The following is a 27047-nucleotide window of genomic DNA, read 5'->3' as shown; positions in this document are numbered from 1 at the left end:
ATTATCAATCTTGTAGATGGATATTGCTAAAAGCATCTTGAAATAAGGCTAATACTACATAACAGGCTGATAAATTCAGTTTGTTTAAACGTGTTCTGTGAAATTTAAGCACAGTTCATAGACATTTGAGTTAAACACACTGTAAGATGCACAGAATGGTATGCCATAAGTGCAAGTTCCCTGTGCAGTTCACAAGGCACAAAAGCAAATGAGAGAAGAATCTAACATGAAATACTGTGAACTATTGGCTAGTATTTACTTGCTGTCACCTTCACCGTACTGTGCAATACCGAGCGCTTAATTCCTAGTGTTGCATTAGGACGCTAGTCTGTCATAAGTACCAGCAGCTAAACGCATGTTTAAATTGAGGAAGCTTGTCAAGCATTGTTTTAGTGATCAGTACACTACCTGTCAGGCCACAACAGTAATACATGTACTAGTATATAACTGCGAATACTTTGAAATAATTTTTGACAATCACTTTTTTCATTTTAGGAAACCTGACATGTTTTTGCCTTTAAGAATCCTCAAGAAGCCTGCCAAAAATAGGTGGTTTTGGATTAGGAATAAACGGCTGGTTTTCTATAGACAGACCAGTACTTAATTGGTCATAATCGTTTACCTGCACACAATTAACACACAATTAACATTAGTCTACAAAAGTGATAGCTCATGTCAGAGCTATTGGAGTGAATTCAAAAGTAGTGCAAGCTTATCTAAGATGGTGCTGTAATTTGCCAAATACAGTTAAGATATGGTATTATGAAATAGTCATTGACCAAGCAACCAAACGTCAGAATCCTTCTCAGATAACACCTCTTAAACCAGATGAGTTCCTAGAGTCCCTGAAAGGTTGGTCTCCTTTGGCCACCATAATAGGGTTCCCAACAGTACTGCTAGCATATGGAATAACTGGTAGATGCATAGCGTAGGCATCAGTGGATGTCTAAAATAGACACGTTTTACATGGCTCCCTACACACAGCAAAAGTTTTTACAACTATCACACTGCATGAATATTCTCTCGTCAACCATGGTACTGTGCCTCAAATCTGTCTGCACACAGCCAAGTAAGTACATTAAAAGCCAGCTCCCATCCCATGTTGCACACTAGGAGTATGCTAATCAGTGTTGCCATTGTCTATCAGAACTTTCAGCATCTCTGTCTAACTGGTCAGTCCTGAGCTATCAGCGACTGCAGATGTCTACACTCAGCAGTAGGGTCTAGATTATGGAGACTGCACTGCCTGCAGCTCTCTTACTACTTGAGGGTCTTTCTTGCAGATATACATGCTGCCTTCTGCCCTGTGCAGTGTTGCAGTAAGATATGTATGCTAATATTTAGCCAGCTATATGTTTCTCAAACTCCATGCACTTGTATCTAGGATGACCGTTGTGAATCTCTTGGGTGACAATTGCACACGTGAATTAGGAAAACATCACATATATGAACTAGCATCCTCAGCTGGATACAGGTGACACTGAGGTAGTATATGCAGCAGTGTCAGCTATAGATCTTACAGACATGCATAAAGAGCTCACTTTGGTACTGCAAGCGTTCAGCACAGACTGAAAGTACCACACAGAGTTCTTACCGAAGCAGTCCAACATGAGCAGCGTGGATTACATGATAGTGGACATCTGAAAGACAGGAAGAGTCAATATCATTAAAAGAGACATGAAAACAGAGGCCAAAAGGGATGCACAGTCACAGCTTGCTGATGTTCTTCGTGTTTCACTGTTGCAGTCATCACACTTGGGTTATTTGCCTGCAGGTAGCCCTCAGTCAGCCCGATTACCAGAGACTTGGTATTTCTGCATCGGATGCTGTCACTTCAGGACTGACATCAGGTCGTCAGGGGTATAAAAACAGGCAGCAGATGCCATTACATCAGTCTTTATTGCCAAGGAGCCCAAAGCAGAAGCAGTTTGCAAGTGCCGGTTGGCCGCTACCTGAATTTTCCTTTACGAATTGAATGATCCTGAAGTCTTCTAAAGCTAAGTACCCCGTTGGGAATCCTTTTTTCTTGCACTAACCGATGTCAAAAAAAGTTAATTGTCTTGCCTGTGGAAAGCAAATACAACACAGAGATTTTCATTCTTACTGCATCACCTGTTTAGGCCCAGACCACGACGAACCTCACTGTCAATTTTGTTCCTTGTTCAACACCCAAACCATTTGTCATCGGGCTCTCATTGTCACTGAATTCTTTCACTCTCGATCTCTGTATTCTGAAATGGCTTCAGTAAGCCATCCGACTACCGATTTTCCAAAAAATGTAAGAATCAAGACAGAGACAGACCGCATAGGTCCAAAGCTGCTGACGATGCTTCCATTAAGCTAGTCGCCAGTTTGCCGGTACTCAGTGAGGTGCTTTTGCAGCCCCTGATGCCCACATCTGTGGATTAGCAGGCCTCTACTGAGACCCATTCTGAGTCTGATATGCCGCGAAACTCTTCTTCAACTATGGAACCTGCAGATGTCTCTACCTTGGATGGGTCCGGAGCTGCTGTGCAGGCACCAGCTTCTGAGGTAGTTCTTTGCACTACTGATCGACTCAAACCGACAACTTTTTTTTATCTAAAGCTACCGAGTTTCTTAGGCCAAGAGTACATGCTAAATCTAGAAAACCGATGACCAAAGCGCATGCACCTGCTCACATGCCACAATGACAAATGCCTAGAATGACAGAAGACCTTATGCTGATTAGGGGAAGTTAGCCTTCCCCTACTAAGAGGAAAAGAGACTAGTTCCCTACAGCTTCAACAGAGCAGGAGTCTGGGTTTGAGGTATCTGATTATGAAGACATGTCCTTATCTGCTTATGAGGATTCGGATACAGAGGACTCCATTCCCTCTGCCTCCCCTCCAGAGGATTTTTCTTTTAAGAGAGCATTTCCGCTGGGAATGCCAAGACTATCCTCAGTCCAAAAAGAGACTCAGAGAATTCCTAGATTTGCCACAGCACAGGCCTTTAGCAATACCCCCTGTCCTGGAAGTTTGTTGATTATGTTTTTATGGAATCCAGTCTTACTCCTGATACTTTACCTCCTGCCCCTAGGAAACCAGACAAGTACTCAAAGTACCTGACACTCACAAATTTTTTTTCACGAACCCTACTGCTGACCTAGAGATAATTTTTCAGGGGCCTAACGGTATCAAGGTAACTACAGCCAAGAATCCCACCCCTTCGGACAGGGATTCCAGAGCTTTGGACAGATGGGGTAAGAAGGTATATACCTCTGCTACTCTTGCTATTAGGGCATTGAATTGTCAGTTTCACATGCTGAAGTATCAGCAACATATTATGGAACTTATTAAACAAAAAATGGCAACCTTTACAGACTGTGCAGGAAATAAAGAATTTCAGGAGTGTATGCACTCTGCAAGCCAAGTCAGCAAGCATAATTGCTGTGTGGCTTTCACGCCCTAGAAGCATCTTGTCGGGCAGCAGTCACTGGTTCTGTACTGAGAAGACATGCTTGGCTGAAGGAGCAGACCTTGCCAGACCATGTCAAATCAAAGTTACTAGACTCTCCTTTAAACAAGGACAGCTTGGCACCAAAGCAGAAGAGGTTCTTAAAAAGATGGAAGAAAAAGATGTGTATGCAGACTGTTAAAGAATTCTTACAAGTGCAACCCCCTAGATTCAGTAGGCCTTGCCCTTCCAAACACTGGTCGTTTCCAGCCCCCTCCAGGCCATCTCAAGCCAGACCCTGGGGAAACAGACCACCCAGACTACAGTCTCAGGGTATGCAGAGATCTAAGCAATGGAGTGCCCCCACACCCAAAGCAGGGAGTGGTAAGCCACCTCCTTACGGAAAAAAACTCGCAATGACTTCTCTACTCCACTCCCCACCCCTGCCACGTGCGTGTGCCCCTAGGAGGAAAACTTGCCCTTCATGCAAAAAACTGGATATCCACCACACAAGACTGATGGGTCCTCAACATTGTATCCAAGGGGTACAAGTTTTACTTCCACTCACAGCCAACCCCAAGAGGTTTCCCAGACCTTCCTCCAAACCAGTGGGCAGAGGCTCAAAGCCAAGTTCTTTCCCTGCTCTTCATCAGAGCTATTCAGCCGTTGCCAGTGGAACAGATAGGTCAAGGATTCTATTCCAGACTCTTCCTGGTACCCAAAAAAGAGGGCTCTTGGCAACCATTCCTGGATCTTTCAGTTCTCAACACCTTCCTGGTGGTGCCAAAATTCAAAATGCAAAATACCCTGCAACAGCTTCTACCTATGCTAGCCAAGGATGCCTGGTTAGTCACCTTAGATTTAAAAAGAGTCTATCTGCACATCCCTTTAAGGGAGTCATGCAGGAAGTATCTAGGTTTCAGGGCCGGATCTATGCATTATCAGTTCTCTGCACTTCCCTTTGGCTTATCCACTGTGCCCAGAGTATTCACAAAATGCCTGGCTCCACTCATTGCATACTGCAGGCAGAGAAATATTCAAATTTACCCATACTTGGACAACTGCCTGATGCAGGCAGACAGTCAGGAATTGCTGTTACAGCACCTGACATTTGTGAAAAACCTTCTCACTTCCATGGGGTGTATGCTGTATGCTTCCCCCACCCTTACCAGTATCCAAACTACCTAAATGCAGAAACTGGAACAAACGTACAACAAAATTGCCAGATTTATTCTAAACCAACCACTCTCTTCACATCACTGCCTCTCACTAAACAAACTTCATTGACTGGAATTTCCACACTTTTTCCTACAATCGTAACTCCACACTACCTTTTCCATACTCAACAACCCCCCTGCCTGCCCTGTCTCGCCTCCCATGTTACTCCCTACCCTCCCCCCGGCCTCTCCGGAGTGCTGATCAGCATCTTCTCTCAGTTTATAAACCCAAAAGAAATATTGGCAAACTACTTTACAAACTCTGTCTCACTAAATTGGAACAAACTCCCTCTCCATGTTAGATCCAACCTTTCCCTGTTTTAAAAAGGGGCTTAAATCCCACCTACTAAACTTGAAATTATGCCATTGCATTGACCACACGTAGTCTTATTCTCTGGAGGAGTGGTATCCATATTCATCAAGGACACCCGCACCTCAAGATTGGTGGCATCGCACAATGCATCGGAAACCATCCAGGTGCAATTAACCATAGGCAAGACTGCTCTGCAAATTGTAGCATGTTACAGGCCACCCTCGCAAACTCAGGAACCTCATATGGCCTTCCTGAAAACACTGGAGGGGATAAATGTATCTCCGAACACCATCATACTAGGTGACTTCAACTACCCTAATATAGACTGGGAACACTACTCAAGCCCAAACACTCTAGCCCAAAAGTTCCTGGAATTCATAAACTCAAATGCCATGGAACAACTAGTCACCATCCCCACAAGAGGAGAGAACATACTTGATCTCATCATCACGAACATGGGAGCACAATGTTCAACGCCAGAAGTATACCCCTCACTGGTGAGATCTGATCACAAACTAATCTCGCCGAGGTCCTCATCCGCCCCACCGAAATGAAAAGACCACAGTAAAGAACTTCTCGAAGCCGACTTCACACTTCTAAAGACTAGTGTGGTCTCCTTTAAGGCCCCTGAGCCGGCGGTTAACATTACTCAAACTGCTGAATCACTTACAAATGCCTTCTACCAGCACCTGCAGGGCTGCATGGATCAGGCAATCCCAAGCAAAACAAAGACTCTTTGTACCAAAGGCAAGCGTCCAGTCTGGTGGACCCCAGCCATAAACAAACTCTACAACAAAAGGAGAAAGCTACTACAAGATAGAGCAAAATCCTTAAAAGGTAAGACACCGCTGATCACTATAAGAAAAAGCTAAGAGCTCTCATAAAATCATCCAAAGCTAATTTTGAGAAAAAAATAGCTAAGGACTCTAAAGACAACCATAAGGCATTCTTTAGCTATGTCAGAAACCTAGGAGGAAACTCCCAGATATGCTCAGAATTAGTTCAAAATGATGTGAAGATTACTGATCCTACAGACATTGCCAACATACTGGCTGACAGGTTCAGTGCAAACTTCTCCTCCCCGCGTAAAGGAGAGATATCTATACCAAATGATTGTAGCCCCCCAAACATCTCTAACGCTCAGGTGAGAACTGCTTTCTCCAAGGCAAAGAACACAGCATCCATGGGACCTGATGGTGCCCCCGGCTGTGTGCTCCATGAACTCAACGAGGAATTAAACCCACAATTAGGACAGCTGTTTAATCTTAGTCTCACCTCCGGATACGCACTCAGGAGTGGCGCACAGCGACTGTGGTCCCACTCCACAAAGGCGGTGCCTCCACCGACCCTGGAAATTACCGGCCCATTAGCTTGACAAGCCTTATCTGCAAAGCCATGGAGAGGATCATAATGGATCTCATAAATAAAGACATAGGGAATTTGCAGACTTTGGATCCAACCCAGTTTGGCTTTGTCAAAGGCAGATCATGCCTTTTAAACTTGGTTGACTTTTTCGAAACAGTCACCAAGGCCATTGACGAGGGAAAGGCAGTCCATACAGCCTACCTAGACCTGGCGAAGGCTTTCGATACAATACCCCACTCGGGTATCATTGAAAAACTCATCAACTTAAATGTAAACCCATACATTACAAGATGGGTTGCAAACTGGCTGAGTGACAGAACTCACAGGGTCAGAGTTGCTGGCGCCATGTCAGACTCAAAGCCTGTCACAAGTGGTGTCCCACAGGGCTCAGTCCTGGGCCCACTCTTGTTTGGCATCTACTTTTCTGAAGTACAAGCAAACACAGGAGGGTTATGGCTGACAAAGTTTGCAGATGACTGCAAGCTGGGCGCCGTAGTTGAAAACACATCCGACACAGATATCCTTCAGAAGGGTCTCACAGAAACGGATAACTGGTGCCAGAGCCATGGCCTCAAGTTAAATGCCAAGAAGTGCATAGTCATACCCTTTGGGAAAAATAAGGTTACCCCTAGCTACCATATAGGTGGCAATCCCCTGAACACAGAAGAAGTTATTAGGGACCTGGGAACCCAGGTTGACAGTAGCCTTTCATTCGACACTCCTATTGCTAAAGTAGTTAGGAAGACCTTCTACATTGCCCACCTTATCATGAAGGGATTCACATCTAGATCAAGGGAAGTCATAGTCTCCCTATACTCATCACTCATCAGACCAATGATCGAGTACAGTGCCCCATTCGGAATGTATCTGACCTGACACTTGCAGCAGCTGGAGAGGCCACAAAAGTTCCTCACCAAAAGGATAAAGGGTCTCAAAATCTGTCTTATGCTGCCCGACTGAAAGAACTCCAGTTATATTCAGTTGCGTCAGCTTGCTCAGAGGTGACCTATGCCTGACATACAAGGCCATGTCAAACCCAGATTTGATGAACATGCTTCATCTCAAAAAATCTAGATCCCTCAGAGCCACAAGGGCGGGAGACTTAAACCTCGACACGGTTATTAATAGGACGTGCTGGAGGGATAGATTCATCACCCAAAGACTCCCTATGCTGTGGAACAAAATCCCGGTTTATGTGAGGCAGAGCACCTCGCTGGCCTTGTTCAAGATGAATCTTGACCAATGGATGGGAGATCGCAGATACACCCCAGGGGTTACCTCAGTGTCACTGCTCGACAGAGGCACAGCTAATGGGCTAGGCTTATAAATGCCCTCGGGCAGATAGCCTAGTATGAACCTATGAACTGTATAACCTGTTGCATCACCTAACTTTGTTTATTAGTAACTTCTGCTTAAACTAACCTCCTAAACCCTCGGCTCTACTATTATAGCCCCCTCCCATTCTCCACACCATCTCCCCCCATACTTCCTATCAATGTCTGTACATTATCCTTCTTTTGAACAACTATTATCTTTTTGTTTTTACTCTCGTATGTAGTAAATTTTAGTCCACTACTATTAGTGCAACCCTAAATGTTCATAATTTTTTTCTTTTGTTTTTCTCTTTATAATTTTGTATTTGCAGTGTTGTTTTTAATAGTTTTTATCCTGTATGTTTATCTTTGCTTATGTTTGCTGGGGCTTTTCCCCTCGGGTCTCCACTGAAAATGGGTTTGTTTGCAAACTCAGATGGACTAACCCAGTTAACAAATGTAAAATAAATAAATAAATAAATTACACTGGGTAAATGTCTGAATACTGTTGCTGATAGACTTCTTGTACTGACAACTGCTTGTTGTGTGGATGTGAGTCTGCAGCTATGTGGCATCAGAGCCACCGTGCAGTACAGCAAGTACAGTACCAAAGTGGTATGTCAACACCTGGTGCCCATGACTGGTACCAAAACAATCTTCAGCATGTGAAACTGGTGTGATAAGCCTACCTATAACAAAGGCTGAACTATCTTTGAGTTCTGTAATAGCAATAACATGTTGAATCCCCAGTTATAAACAAGTGCCTGTCAGATGTACAGTTTACATAATATATGGACTATACAGTTGCACAGTATTGCAGAATGCTTACGTAGAAGTGTAAGTTTGTACACCATATCAAACCAGCACGCATAGTTTTGCATACAGTCAGGTGTAAATGCAGACTATGAAATGCCACATGACACATCATAAATGCACAAATCTCAAACAGCTTGTACTGCTGATGGTGTGTACCTGGACCCTTCTCAGCATCCGGATGTGTACTATCTTTAGCACATTACATATGGCTCTAGTAAGCAGCAGAGTCATGACATAGTTAGCATGGCACAGGGATGTAGCATCCAGTCACATGCTGTACAGCATGACAAGCCCAGGGATCCCTATGCAGCATTGTACAGGTCCAAAAAGCTGGAAGGCTTTTTTGGCAGAGGCGCTGAAGTGTAATAAATTGCTTTTTGGACCTGTACCCTGTTGTTTCTTTCCTTCATTGTTCGAGTTCTGGTAGTTTTGGAATACCTATGCAGCATTGTCTGCTATATACTTAACACAGCCTTAGAACAAACTGCCCCATTCAGAATGCCAAAACTTCTGTTGTAGATTACATCTGTATGTTACGAGCCCAGCTGTACAGCTCTGTAGCTTAGGGCTAGTGATGGCAGATATGGATAATCATTCTGTGTTATGTAGAACACTCAACATCACCTGTGGATTAAACAAAGCACAAAGGTCAGATGTTCTCAAGGGCTGTGTAGCACTCTCTTCCTTTTACTGCTAGTGGTCACCAAAGCCCTATGCATTCCTCCAAAATATCCTTGTGCTACGTACATGGTGGGAAAATGTCTAGCAAGGGCAACTTATTTGCTGTGGCGCTTGCAAGGCATGACTATGGTGATGATGATGATGATGATAGCACTACAAACCAGCTAGGAAACTGTTTGGAAGGTTCCTCTATTCATACAGGTCACTCTCAGTGCATTCACTGTGCATGGTGGTTCATTATTTGAGAAGTATCAATAAACAAGATGTATTCTTCCTCATACCACAGCATACAGTTAAGATCTGCATCCAATATTCTAAATACAAATGGAGTACATCTAGGTTACCCATCTAAGATACAGCCAGTGTAACATTGGTTTCTAGTAAGATAAGCCAGGTCCCTGTTAGGTGATTGAATGACAACATAGTACGGCATTTCATCAGAAATGGTGTTCGTCGAACCGTTCTAACTGAGATTGCATTATGGTAGGGATCAAGAAATCTTCCCTTTTCCCACTGTACTGTGATGTGGGAGTTGGTATATATAATTAGCTGGGAGTTCGGTGAATGGCATTTCCGATGGAAGACCGTTTGATGTTTTGTTTCATGAATTAATATACACCCAGATAAGCCAGCCATGTTATCATTTTAATATGGACTTTACATGGCACTATATATTTGTTGTCCAGGATAACTTTATCCAGTTTTTATTTCTCAGGGTGACAGGATTCTGTTTAGTTCAGAATATATTTATATACATTTATTTGCAGCACCTCTGACTACCGCTACCAGTCTAATTCCTTTATGCACTTTTACCACATTTCGACATCTGTCTGCCCTTGTACCCTATTATAGTTTGGGATGATGAAACCTAGGCACACAAAACGAGCACATTCCTTATTTGTCAGTAACTGATCTGCTTTTATTGCACAACCCCGGAGTCTTTTGACATTTCCGGTATTAATGGTATTACTGTGCATTGAAACGTGTGTGTGCATTTTAGGAATCCTAGATCCCCTTCCATTTGACAACTATTTAAAGTGGAAGATATATCACTATAATGTTAAAGGTGAACTAGTCCTGAAAAAAAAAATCTGCATTTATTTTATAGTGTGTTCCAGAATGAATATCTGCCATAAATGACAATTTTCAACATATTCCTTTCATGTGTACTCTTACCACTCACGCTGTTGTAGTGATAATTACATTAACTTGAAGCTACTGTTTACAGCTGCAGGAAGAAATATGTAGACACTACATAGATTATAATACTATTAATGGACTAAAATGCAACCCCCTTTTTGCTGATTAATATATTAAAAGATATTTGATAAGTATATTGCAATAGAAGTATCACATAGGAAATAGAAACTGAACAGGTTGAAGGTACTTTCAAAAAGTGTGTATACCCTGCCAAAGATTTTTCAGTTGTTTAGCAATGATACACATTGACCCAGTAGAAACACACACGAAAACAGTGATATCAATGACACAAGATAGCGTCAAGGTTGACAAATAATTCAAAGAAGTAGATCTGGATGGAATTTTCTGTTCAGTTTTACTTAAAATGTGGAAAGCTGTCCACCAGTTCAGCTTTTATCCTGCCTTTCTCAAAAAATTAACACCAGTGGGATGAAAGAAGCTCAGAGAGATACGCAGAACTACAAAGTATCTACTTCAGACAGCTGTGATCTTAGCTAGGGGCCAAAGAAAAGATGAAATCGAAAGGGAGACAAATACAATTTCTTACAAAAGAACTTGGGCAATAACCCTCTTGCTTGTTCAAACCTGATTTGGGTAATTGGAAATTCACCCCTGGTCCAACTCCCAGATGGACAAAGGCAGTCAGAGAATCACCAGGTGTATAAATTATATGGGTCACATTTGGATTGCACGACTATGCTTACTGGAGCCCTAGTGGTCATTAGTCTAGTGTACACCTTTGAATCTATTTCTGAAGACGGCAGGAGTGCTCACAGATGAATCTGTACCCCAGCACTACACTACACATTCAAGTGAAATTAGCTTTTATTCTGCAACTGCACTTTTAAGGAAACTTAGTTTTCTTAGGAAGAAGCAGGAGCTTTTACCCTACTAGAATAATGTCAGTTAAAGTCTTCCCCAACTGAAAACATTGTCATAATACATAAACTGGTCAATGTTTAGGCATTCATTATTAACTTTTCACCTTAGACCATTCATAATACATGTACCAAACTTGGTTACCAGACAGTTAAGCCAGTGACCCTTTTATAGAGGAGACCTAGTATGTGACACACTCGGAGCACAGAGAAGAAATGTGAGAAAACAGTTGGCTATGACATTCTAGTAATTCACATTCAGTGAGTCAGAGATGTAAACTCACCTACATGTGTACACACATATACAAAAGAAATGTTCCTCTAATACAGACCAGATACAATTACAAAATACTGTACTGCATGGGGCGGGTAGCTATTAAGAGGTGGTAAGCGAATGCAAGGGGCAGAAATTTCCCATGTACTTGAAAGTATCAGGTGAAGCAAAAGGTTACCACCAGTCCTAACAGGCAATGTCACATTTTGCTTTTTCAAAAAAAAAAAAAAAAAGTGTGTGATATAGTACTAACAATATAAAGGTGACACAGTACATGTAGGTAAAAAAAAATTGATGGAAAAGAATGAAATACAGAAAGAAAAGAGTTTGAGAGGTAGGCATATCATAGGTACTAAAAAGGGGCAATGTCATAGGTTCATAGGTAGGTACTAGGCTATCGGCCCAAGGGCCTACGTAAGCCTAGCCAACAAGGTTCCATAGCTTACGCCACCCAAGAAAGTTATTTTCCTGTGCCACTGTCGAGCAGGGACACAGAAGTGATCCCCGGGGTGTATTTCCTATTTCCCATCCACTCATCAAGATTTTTCTTGAAGAGTGCTAATGAAGAACTTTGCTTGACATAGATTGGTAGCTTGTTCCAGAGTATAGGAAGTCTCTGGGACAGGAATCTATCCCTCCAGCGTGTCCTGTTTATTGTGGTGACAAGGTTTAGGTCCCTAGAGTGTGTAGCTCAGAGGGATTGGGATTTCTTTAGGTGTAGCATGTCCAACAGCTCTGGGTTTGACATAGTTTTATATGTTAGGCAGAGATCACCTCGGAGTAGGCGATATGCTACGGAGTAAAGCTGGAGTTTTTTGAGGCAGTCAGTGATTTGTTTGAGGCCAGTAATCCTCTTTGTGAGGTACTTCTGTGGCCTTTCCAGCTGCTGCAGATGTCTTGTGAGGGTACATTCCAAAAGGGGCATTGTACTCTATAATGGGTCTAATGAGTGATGAGTAAAGGGGAACAATGACCTCTTTTTTCCTGGATGAGAACCCTTTTATGATGGTGTGCCATGTAAAAGGACTTCCTGACTACTGTGGCGATGTGACTATCAAAGGAGAGACTACTGTCCACCTGGGTCCCAAGGTCTCTTATCACGCATTCGGTGTTAAGTAGATTGCTGCCTATGTGGTAGTTCATGGGTACAGAGTTTTTATCAAAGGGGATGACACTGCACTTTTGGCATTGAGCTTGAGGTCATGGCTCTGACACCAGGCATCTGTCTCAGTGAGGCCCTTCTGTAGGATGTCCACATCATTTGGGGACTTGACGACTATGGCTCCTAGTTTGCAGTCGTCTCAGAACTTCGTTAGCCAGAGGCCTTCTGTGTTAGCCTATACTTCAGAGAAGTAGATACCAAACAGGAGAGGTCCCAGGACAGAACCCTGTGGTACTCCACTTGTCACTGCTTTGAGGTCAGATTTGGAGTCTGCAACTTTTACAGTGTGGGTTCTGTCAGTGAGCCAGTTGGCAACCCATCTTGTGACGTAGGGATTTATACCTAGTTTAGTGAGTTTAGCTATAATTCCAGAATGGGGGATGGTGTCAAAAGCCTTGGCTAGGTCAATATAGGCTGTGTGAACCACCTTACCCTCATCTACGGCTTTGGTGAGTGCCTCAAAGAAGTCGATCAGGTTCAGGAGGCATGATCTGCCTTTCACAAACCCGAACTGGGTGGGATCTAGAGTTTGGAGGTTACCAATGTCTTTGTTTAGGAGTTCCATTATGATACATTCCATGGCCTTGAAGACCAGGCTCATCAGGCTAATAGGTCGATAGTTCCCGGGATCAGTGGTGGCGCCACCTTTGTGGAGTGGGATACCTGTTGCTGTGCCCCATTCAGTGGGCACAAAGCCTGATGCGAGGCTATTATTGAACATGGTGCTTAAATGGGGAGCCAGTTCGTTCTGGTAAGTACTAGGCTAAATATCCTTGCAGGTCATTTTAAGCCTAGTCCATTTCCCTCAAAAAGCTGAGAATCAAATCATGTACCTTGTGTCTCTGTGGTAAACACCTTTACCATTATGCCAAACTCCAGTGTCAAAAGGACTCGCTCAACATGAGGCTTGAACCCATGAGCGACTCTCGTGCTCTACTAACTGAGCCAGCTGGGCTACTAATCTAAAAAGTGTGTCCCACTATCATACCAGCATGTGATCTCGGGTTGCTTGGGGGAAAAAACAGGAATCTTAACCACTAGAACATGGGGACTTTAGAAGTATGGTCAAGGGAACAAAGCTGGTGTAAAACGCAAACAAAACAAACTGGTAAAACAACAGAATATTGCCACAGAACCTTGCTCCAGCACCAGAAATACTCCGTACTCAAAATTCAATAAGAACAGCTGAACGCAACTTTTATTATTAAGCGTTTTCGCCTTGCTGAAAGTAGCTTGGCTTCTTCAGAGATAAAATAACATCTAATAAACCAGCAAGGTTAAAATAGTCTAAGGAAGTGATGTCACTAAAAAACAATTAGCTTAAAAGGAAACACGTTCTATTTTGTATAAAAATATAAATATAAAAATATTTCAACATGCTTCAAGTATTACTATTGTTAATACAAAATTACATACTATTAGTCAGTATTAAATAATCCTATCACAATGTGCATGAACAATGTACAAATCTGCTAAATGATTTTACAGTGTAAAAACCCAAAACAATAATGTAATGATTCATAAAAGAGTTGGAATCATGAATAATAACTCCTAAGTTTTAAAACCGGTAAAATGTTGCAATTATCATTCAAACCGGGGGAATGGAAGGCATCAGTTCTAAATTGCCATTCCAATTCTTTCAGTTCCAACAATAGTGGAAAAGGACCCCCCCTAATGGATTGAAAAGTTTGATCGATTGCCATAAAGGAAAAACTGTGTCCAGGAAAATCCACTAAATGCTTTGAAAGGGCATTATTGGTGTTTTTAGTCCTTATGGCATACAAATGCTCATAAATTCGATCACGTAACCTGCGGTCCGTCTTTCCAATATAGAAAGACGGACAGCAGTTACAAAATGCAGTATAAACTACTGCTTTACTTTCGCAGTTCAGGGGCATTTTTATAGTATATTTCCTTTCCCTTACTGTGAAAGTGTTACCAACTCTTACAACATTACATCTGTTGCAAAAGCCACACGGGTACATCCCCAATCTCCTGTTAAACCTAATCCCGTAGTTGTCACTCTGCAATAATTCTTTTAAATTTTTGTTCCTTTTAAATACAAACTTTGGAAAGGAACCAAATTTTTTAACCAAAAAGGGGTTATCTAAAATAAAATCCCAATTCTTTTTGATAACTGAGATAATTTCTCTGGAGTCAAAGCTAAATGTAGTAATATAACTTAGGGACGGATCAAATCTTGTTCCTTCCACCAATCCCACATTCTCACTATCTATACTCATTCCATGTTGGGAGTTATTTAATAGATCTACCCCTACTGTGTTTTTTGACAATATAGCCCTAAAAAAACCAATCTCTCTCTTTGTAGTTACTTCATCAAGTATCTCCTGTACAAAATAATAAGGGTAATCTCGTTTTAAGAACATGTCAGTAAGAAAACTACACTCGGCATAGAAAAAATCCAACGTACTGCACATTCTCGCTGCCCTTACAAATTGGCCTTTGACTATGGCCTTCTTCTGCCTGCGTGGATGTTGGCTGGAGAAGTGCAGGAACGAGTTGCAGTACGTTGGTTTTCTAAATATTTTTGAGGTAAACACCCCTTTCTGTAAATCTTTTTCAAGTTTTACATCTAGGAAATCAATTTCTGAAGTAGCAAACGTGTAAGTAAATTTCAAGAATTGTGTAGTTAGGTTAATTTTAGAAACAAAAGTATTAGCTGATAGTTCATCACCCTCAAATAAGATAAAGATATCATCCAGATATCTTGTGTAATATTTGACAGGGCTAGACAAATCACTTGAAGCAAAGAGAAAGTGATTTTCCCAATAACACATGAATAGGTTGGCAACTACTGCTCCACAAGGGGAGCCCATAGCAACCCCTTTTTTTTGCAAGAAGAATTTTTGATCGAAGATAAAATAGTTATAGGACAACACAATATCGAGCACTCCAATAATCACGTCTATTTCATTGTTAGGTGCCCCTAATTCTAAGAGTAGTAAAGACAACCACTCGAGTGCTTCATTATGGGGAATAGAGGTGTATAAATCAACCACATCAACAGTGAGAAAATTTAACTCACTGTTGAAGGGCTGATTACTAACCGCCTCTAAAAATCCCCAAGAGTCTTTGCAAATCAATGGGAAGTGCTCCATGTATTTGGACAGCATTCTGTCTACCAATTTAGCTGCAAAGTAGGTAATGGAGGACCTGCCATCTATTAAGGCTCTCATAGGGGTTTCAACAGATCTTTGTGTATTTTTGGGATGCCGAACATTACCGGTATTTTTGGTAATGTTCTATCAATGAAATTATATGTATCCTGATTGATTTTATTCTCAAGAAACAAATCCCGGTAATATCCCCTTATTCTATTGTATGTACAGTGCACTTCATTCAAAGATGCTTCGGTGTATGCCTCTGATTCTAAAATATCAAGCATCTTATCTTTGTAAGTGCTATCATTAAATACTACGAGGCCTCCGCCTTTATCTGGTTTAAGCAATCTTATAGATTTATTACGAAGATTGCATAACATTTCTGTTTGAGCTCTAGTGATGTTAAATTCAAATTTAGACTTAGTTCTATGATTATTAGCAAATAAATGCCTCAAGTCAATCTCACATGCTTGTTCGAATACCAGTAATGCGGGGTGAAGTGGTGGGTTAAACACACTAGGAGGTTTTAAAGGGGCACAGTTACTTGAGTCATTAATTTCTTCATTAAAAAATAACTTCAGATTCAGCTTCCTAATGAAACATTTCAAATTGATTAACTCTGTGGAAACGTCTCCAGACCTGCTGGGAACAAAGGTGTAACCGTATGCTAACAGTTCAATCAGTTCTTTTTCAAATATACAGTCAGTAAAATTGTAAATTTTAAAGTCCTTTCTCTAGATAGCCTGCTTCCTGCAGCTTGAATAGGCCCCCGGCCGCTGTCCCTTATGGTAATTTTGACTTCCCAAGTCCCTTCCTTCTTTCCTTCCCCTTTCATTGGTATTGTTCGTTATGTAAGCTATTTAAGAATTTTCTCACCCACTGTTTTCCATAGATCCACAGCGCAGAAGTGCCCACCCAGCAAACCGGTATACTACAGTTTCCTGCTCATTTTCCCAACTTCCATCTGCTTGGCACCCTTGCCATACTCTGATAAGGTCCTGAATTAATCCTGCTCCGTCCTTGGCAGATATCAAATTTATTTTATTATTTTGAACATCAGCTATATTTTTGCTTTTTTTTATTTTGCACTTTAAATCATTTTAAAGGGTTCCCAATACTTGGAATCATCTTGCCCAAATAGTTTTAAGTTGTTTTCTGGTAGCATTACACACTTATAGGTTCATAGGGTAAGTACTGGACTAGTTACCCTTGCAGACCATTTTTAAGCCTATCCAGTTTCTCTTTTTATTCTTGAAATAACCTGTTCTGTTTGGGTATAGATTGGCCATACTCTCATGAAATCTTTTTTGTGCCTTAATATTAAGAAGACTAGGATAGTCCATCTGGTGGCAGTAGGTGGGTGCCTGGTCTGTGCGAGTTGGAAATGCATAAGAAAGGTACAAGTCTAAGTTGTTTTATTGGCCAGAGGACTTAGAAGCCAGTTTCCTGTAAGTGGCTGTATAAAATTTGGAGCATTTGCTCACTGCTGCCCATGATGCACAGTGATTAGTAATGCCTTGCATAGATGCAGACACCTAGAAACCAAATTTTCTGTATAAAATCACCTCTGAAATTGTACCAGTAACTGAGTGAGAGCAGACCAACTACTTTTGTGTGTTGAGTAACACTGCTCCTTGCATTTAGTATTATACAACCTAGTCTAGTCTCTAGCCCCGAATGCACCTTTAGTCAACCCACTATTAACCCCCCTCATGCACCGTATCCTTGTAGCTCACCAATAAAGGACTCCATGTCCACTTTCCCAGATTCTACCCAGACAGTTTGGTGGATATTGGTTTACTGAGACAAAATATCAATTGTTGAATGTTCACAAACACCCATTTAATCTTCAAAGAAACAAATACAGTATGCAATATATATATATATATATATATATATATATATATATATATATATATATAGAGAGAGAGAGAGAGAGAGGTATAATATACACAATGTGTCTAAAGTCAAAACTCTTGCATACAAACACTCAGCCTAGTTTTCAGAAACCCACAAGCTACATCCACCACACCTAGGCCCAAGTGTGGCTTGCATGCTACTTATGTTTGAAACATTTAAATGCACAAAAATCACTGCACCACATGTGCCATTGTGATTCATTCATAGTCCATGTAGGTGGAGCTGTCAGACTGTGTCCCAGACTGGTATGGGCCCAGCATTGAGCAACATCCTACCCTCACCAAGGATGATAATATGAACAGAAGATGATTAACAGTAGGCTTAGCTTTTGGTGTCATTCTAGGGATATTCAATTTTTCAGCATGGAAAGACATGGTTAGCAAAATCATGCTGCATTGTCAATGATGGCCTGCTTCTGTCCTTTCTAAGCTTTTGAAAATTGACAAAAAACATTGCCCTCCATAATACAGCCTTTTTGAGGAAATGCCAAACATTCCAACATACAAAATATACCCAATGAAATCTAAAAGTGTTGCTGCTCATTGCCAGGAGTATAAACGAGAAGGTCCACACTTCTTCTCAGCTTGGTGAATGTGGACATCTGTGCTGTTACAGAGATGTGGTTTAAAGCTGCAGAGAGTACCCTGGCAGTGTAAGGCTTCAGTGCCTTCCACACATTTAGATCAGCAACTGCACAGACCAAGACTAAATATGGAGATGTCTTACTCTTCAGTCAGTAACTACCAAAGCTCTAGTAGGAATGATGCACTGAAGTTCCTCAATGTCCAGATTATCATAGACAGTCACATACCATATCCTAGCAAAGCTATAGGTCATTGTTTGTCCTATGAAGCCCCTGGCTCATACTTGTACCTATTGGAGAGACTTGTTATTCATCCAAATACCATATTCATGGGAGACAAATTATCCGTGTATAAACTGGGAATCCTACAAGACCCCTGATTTGCAAGTACAGAGATTCGCAGACATTGTAAACTCACACTCTGTACCACTTACTACATATGCCTACTACAGGTACAGACTTACTGGATATGATACTCACAAATATGGGAGAATCCTGCACCCCCAACCCTCAGTGGGGTGCCCTCTCTGGTAAGGTCAGACCACAAAGCAGTGTCCTTCAGAGAAAGAAGGAATTCTGTAACCCCAACAAACACTGCAACACTGGAAACTACAAGGCAAACGACTTTTTTATTGAATAAAAACCTGTCAAAATTTCAGGCCCCTCCAAACCCAAGTAACACAGCAGCATATGCATAATTACTCGCAGAAGCTCTGTATAACAATGCCAGTGACTGCAAAGAGGCTACGGTGCCTACCAGAAGTAAGCCCAAAACTCAGAAAACAAACCATCCTGGTACAGTGCAAAATTAAACTGGTTGTACAACAAAAGGAAAAAAGTCATAGCTAAAATCAGGAAGTACAACATCAAAAAAAAAATAAAATAAAATCTCACACGGATTAGACCATCAAGAGAAAAACTTTCTCTCATCAAACTGGATAGAACATTTGAAAGAATTAATAAATTCCAACAAAGAAATTTTGAGGTAAAGATAGCATCCCAGGCAAAGGACAACTACAGGGCTATGGTCCAAAACCTTAAGTGCAGCACACAGTGTGGCAAACTTTTGGTAAATGGCTGCATATGAGACTAGTTAGACTAATGAATCTGTAGTTCCCAAGATCTGATGGTCCACCCTTGTGCAAAGGGATGACCGGTGCAGTTTTCTATCCAGGTGGCATGAAGTCTACATGGATGCCATTGTTGAACAGTGATACCAGAGGCCCTAACAGGTCATATTTCAGACTATTTAGGAGGTATCATGGGATATTATCAGGGGCTATCAAAGTTGTATTCTTGGTCTTTGAGAGCATACCCAAGACCTGCTCACTACTGATAGTTGGAGGGAATATGCTGGATGGTACTTCCTGGGGTTGGCCGGGGGTTTCAGGAAGTACCATCCAGCATATTCCCTCCAAATATCAGTAGTGAGCAGGTCTTAGGTATGCTCTCAAAGACCAAGAGTACAACTTTGATAGCCCCTGATAATATCTCATGATACCTCCTAAATAGCCTGAAATATGACCTGCTAGTGCCTCTGGTATCACTGTTCAACAATGGCATCCATGTAGACTTCATGCCACCTGGATAGAAAACTGCATCGGTCATCCCTTTGCACAAGGGTGGACCATCAGATCTTGGGAACTACAGATTCATTGGTGTAACTAGTCTCATATGCAGCCATGGAAATGATACGATGGCATAGAAACCTTCAAACACTGGACCCTACCCAGTTTTGTTTCATCAAAGGCACGCCATGCCTACTAAACCTGTTGAATTTCTTTGAGAAGGCCACCATGGCAGTGTATGGGGGCAAGACTGTGCATATTGCTTACCTTGACAGCTATTGCATTTGATGCAATACCTAACTTGGGCAATGTATAAGCCTCTAGATAACTTGTTGGATAGCCAGCTGACTCGCAGACAGGACTCTGAAGTTAGGCCTCTGTGGAGGTGGTATCTCCAATCCTGTCACGAGTGGAGTCTCTCAAGCTCCGTGCTGGGCCTGCTCCTCTTTGGCTTCCATTTTTCAGACATCAAGGCCAATGTCCAGGACATCTGGCTTACCAAGTTTGCAAATGATATTAGCAGTCATAGAGCTCTGCTCCCCCCCCCCCAAGATGCTAACATCTTACAGAAGGATGTGACAGATAAATGGTACCAAAGCCAAGGCTTAAAACCCTATGCCAAGAAAAGCTTAATAGTACTTTTTGGGGAGGTAGATATCAAGGGAAACTACCTTTTTCATAAAACACCCCTAAAAGAGATATGGGGATTCATGTAGATGGTAACCTGGCTTTTGACTAGCATGTGTCCAAGTATGTAGGAAAATCATTCTATGTCACTCAACTTATACATAAGGGTATGGCATCTAGGTCCAGGGAAGTCATCGTGCCATCCTACTCGGCCGTCAGCAGACCCACCATTGAGTATATTGCCCCTTCTTGTATGCACCTCACCAGGCACATGCAACAACTGGAATGTCCGCAGAGGTTCCTCACAAAAACACAAAGCGCAAACACAATGCCCTATGCAGATTGCCTAGAGGATTTAACTGTACTTGCGCCATAAATAGGACATGTTGGAGGGACAGGTACACATCTTAGAGAATCCCCATTCTCTGGAATAGGTTTCCTATCCATGTGAAGCAGAGCCCTTCCCTAACCCTATTCAACTGCAACCTGCAGCAGTGGATGGAAAACTGGAAATTCACCCCTGGACTGACACCTGCATCTCTGGACAGATGCAGCCATTAAGTCATGCCCTAACATACACCAATTAAAATAACTGCGAAGAAACAGTAACTTGTGGGATGCATTTGAATTGCATAGCTAGGCTTATAAAGGCTTAGTATACACCTATGAACCTACAAAGTGGTAATTTTCAGCTTTCTAGATTTAAAAATACTTATGAAAATAGAATTGGGTGTTGTTCAAGTGGTACTTTATGCACAAGATCTTCTGTGCATTTAATGCTTAGATATATCCTTGACCTGAATGCACCAGTAAAGACTTTAATATGTAAAAATGTTATGGGTATTCAGAAGTCATTTAGCTGAAACACTGGCATTTCCTTAAGGGGTCATTTGCACATGTCCAGTGGGCCTCCATTACAGGAGGTTTAAGGAATTACACAGAGAATAGTTTAGCTTGGCAGGGCATTTCTTTTACTTTTTTATTAAGTGGTTTGTCTGTCATCTTTTTACCCTTTGGTTTTGGTCATTAAAACCCAGACAAAACTGTTGCATTTTTGGTACTGAACCTCACCAGCCAAAGTCTGCGTTGCCCTGCCACACATTCAGTTTTTTTTATCCTAATAACTAGGAGGGCAGACTAATCCTAGGATCCTTTTCAGCCATGATTCGGGCACAAAGGCCAGTGACAACGTTAAGTTACACAGCATAACATTTGCAATCTGTAATCGGTTATATTTAAGTATTTTATGTTAAGCCATAACAGTCACCTGTACTCTATTAAGCAAGTTAATACAAATATTTTAAAATGTTGCATTGTGCTGTCTGTATTGTATCGGGGAGAAGTTCAGCGACAAAAACAAGATCGTGTACATTTCTTGATATTACAGATAACCCTTTAGGGTGAAATGTGTGAAGAAGCCAGTCATAATCAGAGTATTTGACATCCATTGGTTTATAACTTACAAATTTAGGTGTTGTAACTTTCATCTACAGATGCTAGCATATTCGGTCAGTAGTGATCAGGCTGTGAAGCAGGCATAGCTTGATGTGGAACTATTTATTTTTTGCATAAACCAAGACAGTGGTGGTAATAATTTTAATTTTTATCGAAAGCTGTCATGATCAGGTCCAACATATTGAAATTAATTATGTTCAGATTTGTTAACAGCAACCTTGGCAGGTAGAAATTTAAAATGCTCGTTTTCATATATTCTTACTTGTGTTGTACAGCTTATAATGTTACAGTTGGTAACATTCCTTGCCTTGTGTCGTCTTTAGGCAGAACAGGCAAACATTATCCAGGAGAATGTTAATGATTTAATATTTAGATTTTTGAGTATGCATAGACTGAAGCCAAAGAATAAAATATTTTGTCAAACATTTCACAATTGAATTTACTGTTTTAATGATTGTACAGCTGCAAATAAATCATCATTGGTGTAAGACAGTAAGTCAGTATCTGGAACACAAAGCTGCTTTGTGGACGCTTAGCATTAATTCTACCATTTGTAAATGGTTTCAGCAAATTTACTTTAGAATGCAGTTTTGTAAATATTTAACTGCATTGCATCATAGTTACAAGAAGATACAAAGTGTTCTTCATGCAGCTGCTAACGTTTTCATGGTAAGAGGTGGTATTGCATTTTTATTAATACATTGACGATAATGTTCTCCATTTGTCATGTATATTTGATATATGTTCATTAGGCATTTTACTCTATGGGAACAATTGTCTTTGCTGAGGTGCTACAGTCTATTCAAAGCTAGTACAACCTTGTATATAGGCAGTTGTAAAGACTGATAACTTAATTGGTTTTCATTGTTAGTCCAAGAGCATCAGCCTTTTCATTTTGTGACACTATGTCAAAGTATAGTAGCTGAAATGTTTTATTTTTTCCACTTGAATCTGATTATTGGCTAACCATCTGACTCCTCTCTCTGTCTTGCCTAGCTAAGGATCCAGCTTTCACCCTAGACTAGGAGCTACTTTTGGATGAGTGGGCAACTGAAAATGAGATGTCCCCAGATTTGAGAGCTACACAGGTCAGCTCTGGAGGCTGCATCTTCCCTAACTTGTGTTGCAGCCTGGGCAGGTAGAACCCATGCCCATGTGTACTAAGTACAAATTTGCTGTTTGTTGCACATTTGTACATGTCTACTTATGTTGCCTTTCTGCATCACCCTGTCTTTACTTTGTATCACTACTGCTTTGAACTGGACACACCTTCTCCCAATGGGAGACTGGGTAGCAAAACATGCTTGCATCTTACCTAGCTAGATCTTGCATTGATGTAGTTTTCATCTAGGTTGTAGCTGGAGCTTCTCTTGTAATAGTTGCAGGATATGTTTGGATTGGTGCCAGATGTGAAAGTGATGTTGAGGTTGCCTGAAGGATACATTTTTTAATCAAAATTCTGAACATTACTAACATTTTACTCTACACCCCCCCCCCCATAAAAATGCATATTTTTCTATTATTCTAATTCCCAACATAGTCTTCTGTGGGTTCTCTTTTCAAACAGGAACAGGTCCCACGCACATATGGCAATATGTGTCTCTTTCAAACAGATATTGAAATTATTGTCTTGTGGTGCTGAACATTGTTTTGCATAGCAGGAGTTTGGGGAAAATCATACAGTTTGACCTGGACTTGAAAATTAATCTAGCTGTATTCATGAAGGAAAGGCTAGAGTTAAGTTTGGGATGAAACTGCTAAACTGACAAAAAGTTGAGAGCAGTAGACATTAGTTTGCCACTGTGAGTATAGTGGGTCAGTCATTGTGCCTGGTTTCTTTATGTACCCTGTAGCTAATCAAAAGCAGCGGCAGACTGGTTGCTCATTTTGTCTTGCATTTTTTCCAACTTGTGTTTCATGTTTAGAAGATTTGTAGTGATCCCGGATTTTCACTAGGGGTAATACGACATTACTCAGCCAATGGTTGATTTAATGCCAAACTGGATAGATTAATTCAACCACTAAAGGGAAAACTGACTAGGCTTAAAATGGCCTGCAAGGGCAGCTAATCTAATACTTGCCTGTGAACCTGTAATAGTATCTCATGAACATAAGCAGTAAAAGTGTTTATTACTGCAAGCTATACAGATCAGTGTTTTATTTGGTATTTTAGCCTCCTGGGTCTGAAAAATAGCTAGCACTATTAGTCACATACTTGTGGGTGGGGGAGTTATACACATGAAAAATTTGTGAGTTGGACTACATTTTCCATATTAAATTCGGTCTTGGAGCCTGAGCAATTTTTTGCATTACCCATAGCTTCAGCCTGTTTTTTCAGTGATTGGGCCTCATGATTTAAAATGTCAGTCCTTGCCCAGGAGGTGGCTTTGCATGGAGAGCAGTGGTTATAGGGACAGAGCTGTTCATTGTCGTAGTTCACAGTGTAGCATTTCAGATTTAGCATATTAAAAATCTGATATGGAGTTTAAAAATGCACCACCCAACAAATTTCGTTGAAACATACTACTACCAATCTCAGTTCATGGTTGGATTGTCAAAGACTCTACGTCCCTGCTGTTCTACAGAAATGATAATCCTGGAAATCTGAATAATTAATGTAGCTTAGAGGGATGTGTGGAATACAAGTCTGGCATTGCAGAGGATTAAGAATATAAGCTGTCAATGAGTTGCTTCCTGTGGAACAGGGTTTGATTTTTCTCAGCTTTCATTTTATCTTCTGTGTGGCCTTGAACAAATCACTTAACCAGACAGTGCTTTGAGGAAATTGGGGTAGGCTCCTCAGCAGTTCTGTGGACTGCATGCCTGTGGAGATGAAATGTCTGAAAGTCAGTCATATTTATAATATGATTTTATTTAAAGTATGGACATTGATAAACTCTGCATTTACTGTCTAAAGTGAGGACATTAAGTGATTAAGTACCCTTCAGTGTTAGTACAGAAGTTTTAATTATTTCGGGAAAATACATACAAAACATGTTCTGTTATGACAATAGTGTGTTGGGATCTTCCTAGCTTCTTGAAGAGGCTAAGTATTTTTTTTTGATACTGGTAAATTTGCCACTTAGTGCCGTAAACTGCATCGCTGCATCAGGGAACTGGGAATGCATGGAACCTGTTCTTGGGGATGCAATTCCTGTAGCCTGAAAACTGCTGGGTTATGGCTTTCTTGCTCTTCAGAAAATCACTCCCTTTGTACAGTAAAAGAGTGGAATGGTGTTTTAACATAATGCACAAGAGTAGATTTCTCTGTGATCCCAGAGACTGCTGTGTTTTGTTTTTGTGTTCCACTTTTTTACCATTTAAGGAGCAAGCCCAAGGTTTCGGAAGGGTGGTGGGTAAGCGGTCTTCTCCTGCTTTAGTCCTTAGATTATGGATAAGGCTTTGGAGAAGATGGTGGAGCTCTCTGATTCTGGGATCAAGTAGTGTGTTCAGCACACCCTTACAAAATCTTTTTCTTCAGTGGATTGCTGTGGAAAGGTTAGCTGCATCTGATGTGTTTACAATGGACAGCATATTTCATGCTCATCTCCTCTGGGAAGAGTTTATGCTTCTTCCAGGGGAAGTCCTCTTTGGCCTGATTTAAAGCATCATTTAAGATTAGCAGAAAAGTACAGGCATGGACCACCATGGGAAACTTTTGGACCTACCCCCAATTTCCTTCTCTTTTTGACCAGATGAGTACTTTGAGGAGACCCTGTCAAAGACTGGGGATAGAAGGATCTGACATCCAGTCATCTTGGACCTCCTAGGTCCCCCTGCCAAGTCTTCTACAGAGCCCTGTACAGTGACTGCCTCCTAGTAGTCCTGACTACCACTCCACAATTGGAAATGAGCAGTCATGAGCTTGGAGAACCCTGCAATATACAGTTGACACATGTGTATTGTTAAGAAATGGATGTAAGTGGCAGCTTTAAAACATCACTATTCAAAAACAAATGAGCATAATTTTTAAATGCGGCATTTTAAATTAAAACACGTAAATACAACATCAGTAAGGGGGTAAAGACTGTAGTGGCAATTTAGTTGTAGGCTATCTTCCAAGTGGACAATACATTAAGATAAGAGCTTTTTGATGAAAACCAGGTTGAGATGAGAATCAGTTAGTGAAGCAATAGCAGTTGAACACGTTGATTTTATTAAGTTAGTTCTGAAGACTGGATAGTTTCACAATACAGATGTGGTGCAAGATTTCTTGTTAGCTGGGGCAATTTTATTTATGCTTTTCCCACTTAAATCAAGCAGAAGGGCTTGTATCCAATAGTGATGAGTGCATCCTTCTGAGAAGACGAGGAGGAACAAACTGCTAGTTGGCAGAGGCTGCAGTAGTTGTGTGCAGCCCTATAGAATAGGTAGGGAAAAGCAGCCATTTTGCTCTTGACATGGTAAACTGTGCAGACTGACGTGGTAAGGACATACATCTACTTTTGTTGATAGGGTTACTCTGTTGTAGAGAAAAGCCTAACTCTAACTTGAGATGAGTACACTGAATGGCCTTTTTGTTAATCTGTCAGTTTTGGAATCAATGATGTTTAAATGGGGGGGCTAACCATATTTCAAGGCAGCTTTGGATCTGTACTTGGAGGTAGAGATTGTACCATAGTTTTTCCTGTGAATTTTATTTTTGGTAATTCTTGAGATACAGTACCAAGCAGCATGCCTGTTTTTGGAAGTGTTTGTGAACCCAGTGTCATATCTAATGAAATTGGACTTTGGGTGGATTTGTAATGGTGTAGTTATTGCCTTTGGCTAGAATGAGGAAGTCTTCTGTGCATATTAAGGTGAACATTGTTAAGGGAAACTTTGTAGGGAGAAAGTCTCAGAAATCAGTACTGTATTAGAGAATATTGAGAAACCAGGAAGTCTTGGAATCTTGTTTTGATGGTGCCATTGTTTTGAAGGGTGTGTTGAATACATGATGAAAGAGCAAGCCAATTGCTAATCCAGGCTATACTATTGTTTACAAAGGGAATTGTTTGAGTTTAGTATTTGGTAGCCAGCTGTTGCAAATTTGTGTTTTTTTTGAGGTCATTGAAAATCTATAGGTCAGTATTCCCCCTTTTTCTGCATTATAATATATGTGACCTGAAGTAGAGTTAATAGCAGCAAATCTGTTGG

General features: G+C 41.1%; 1 protein-coding gene across 2 annotated transcripts in view; it reads left to right on the top strand.

Moving 5' to 3' along the window:
• GLDC (glycine decarboxylase) overlaps positions 1 to 27047 on the top strand; it is a 1044727-nt gene that overhangs the window by 65876 nt on the left and 951804 nt on the right. The window contains exon 1 of one of the 2 annotated variants that reach the window (XM_044061078.1): positions 22564 to 22580. The exons of the other annotated variant lie outside the window; for it this stretch is intronic. The gene's annotated coding sequence lies outside the window, so the exon portion shown is untranslated. Of the gene's footprint in view, positions 1 to 22563; positions 22581 to 27047 lie in introns of those variants that run through there. 2 annotated transcript variants of the gene reach the window in all.

This window comes from Protopterus annectens, chromosome 2.part0, assembly GCF_019279795.1.
Source record: "Protopterus annectens isolate FY-2018-M chromosome 2.part0, PAN1.0, whole genome shotgun sequence".
Taxonomy (NCBI): domain Eukaryota; kingdom Metazoa; phylum Chordata; order Ceratodontiformes; family Protopteridae; genus Protopterus; species Protopterus annectens.
The sequence above is the reverse complement of the archived record's forward strand: the minus strand, read 5'-3'. Positions and strand labels throughout refer to the sequence as shown.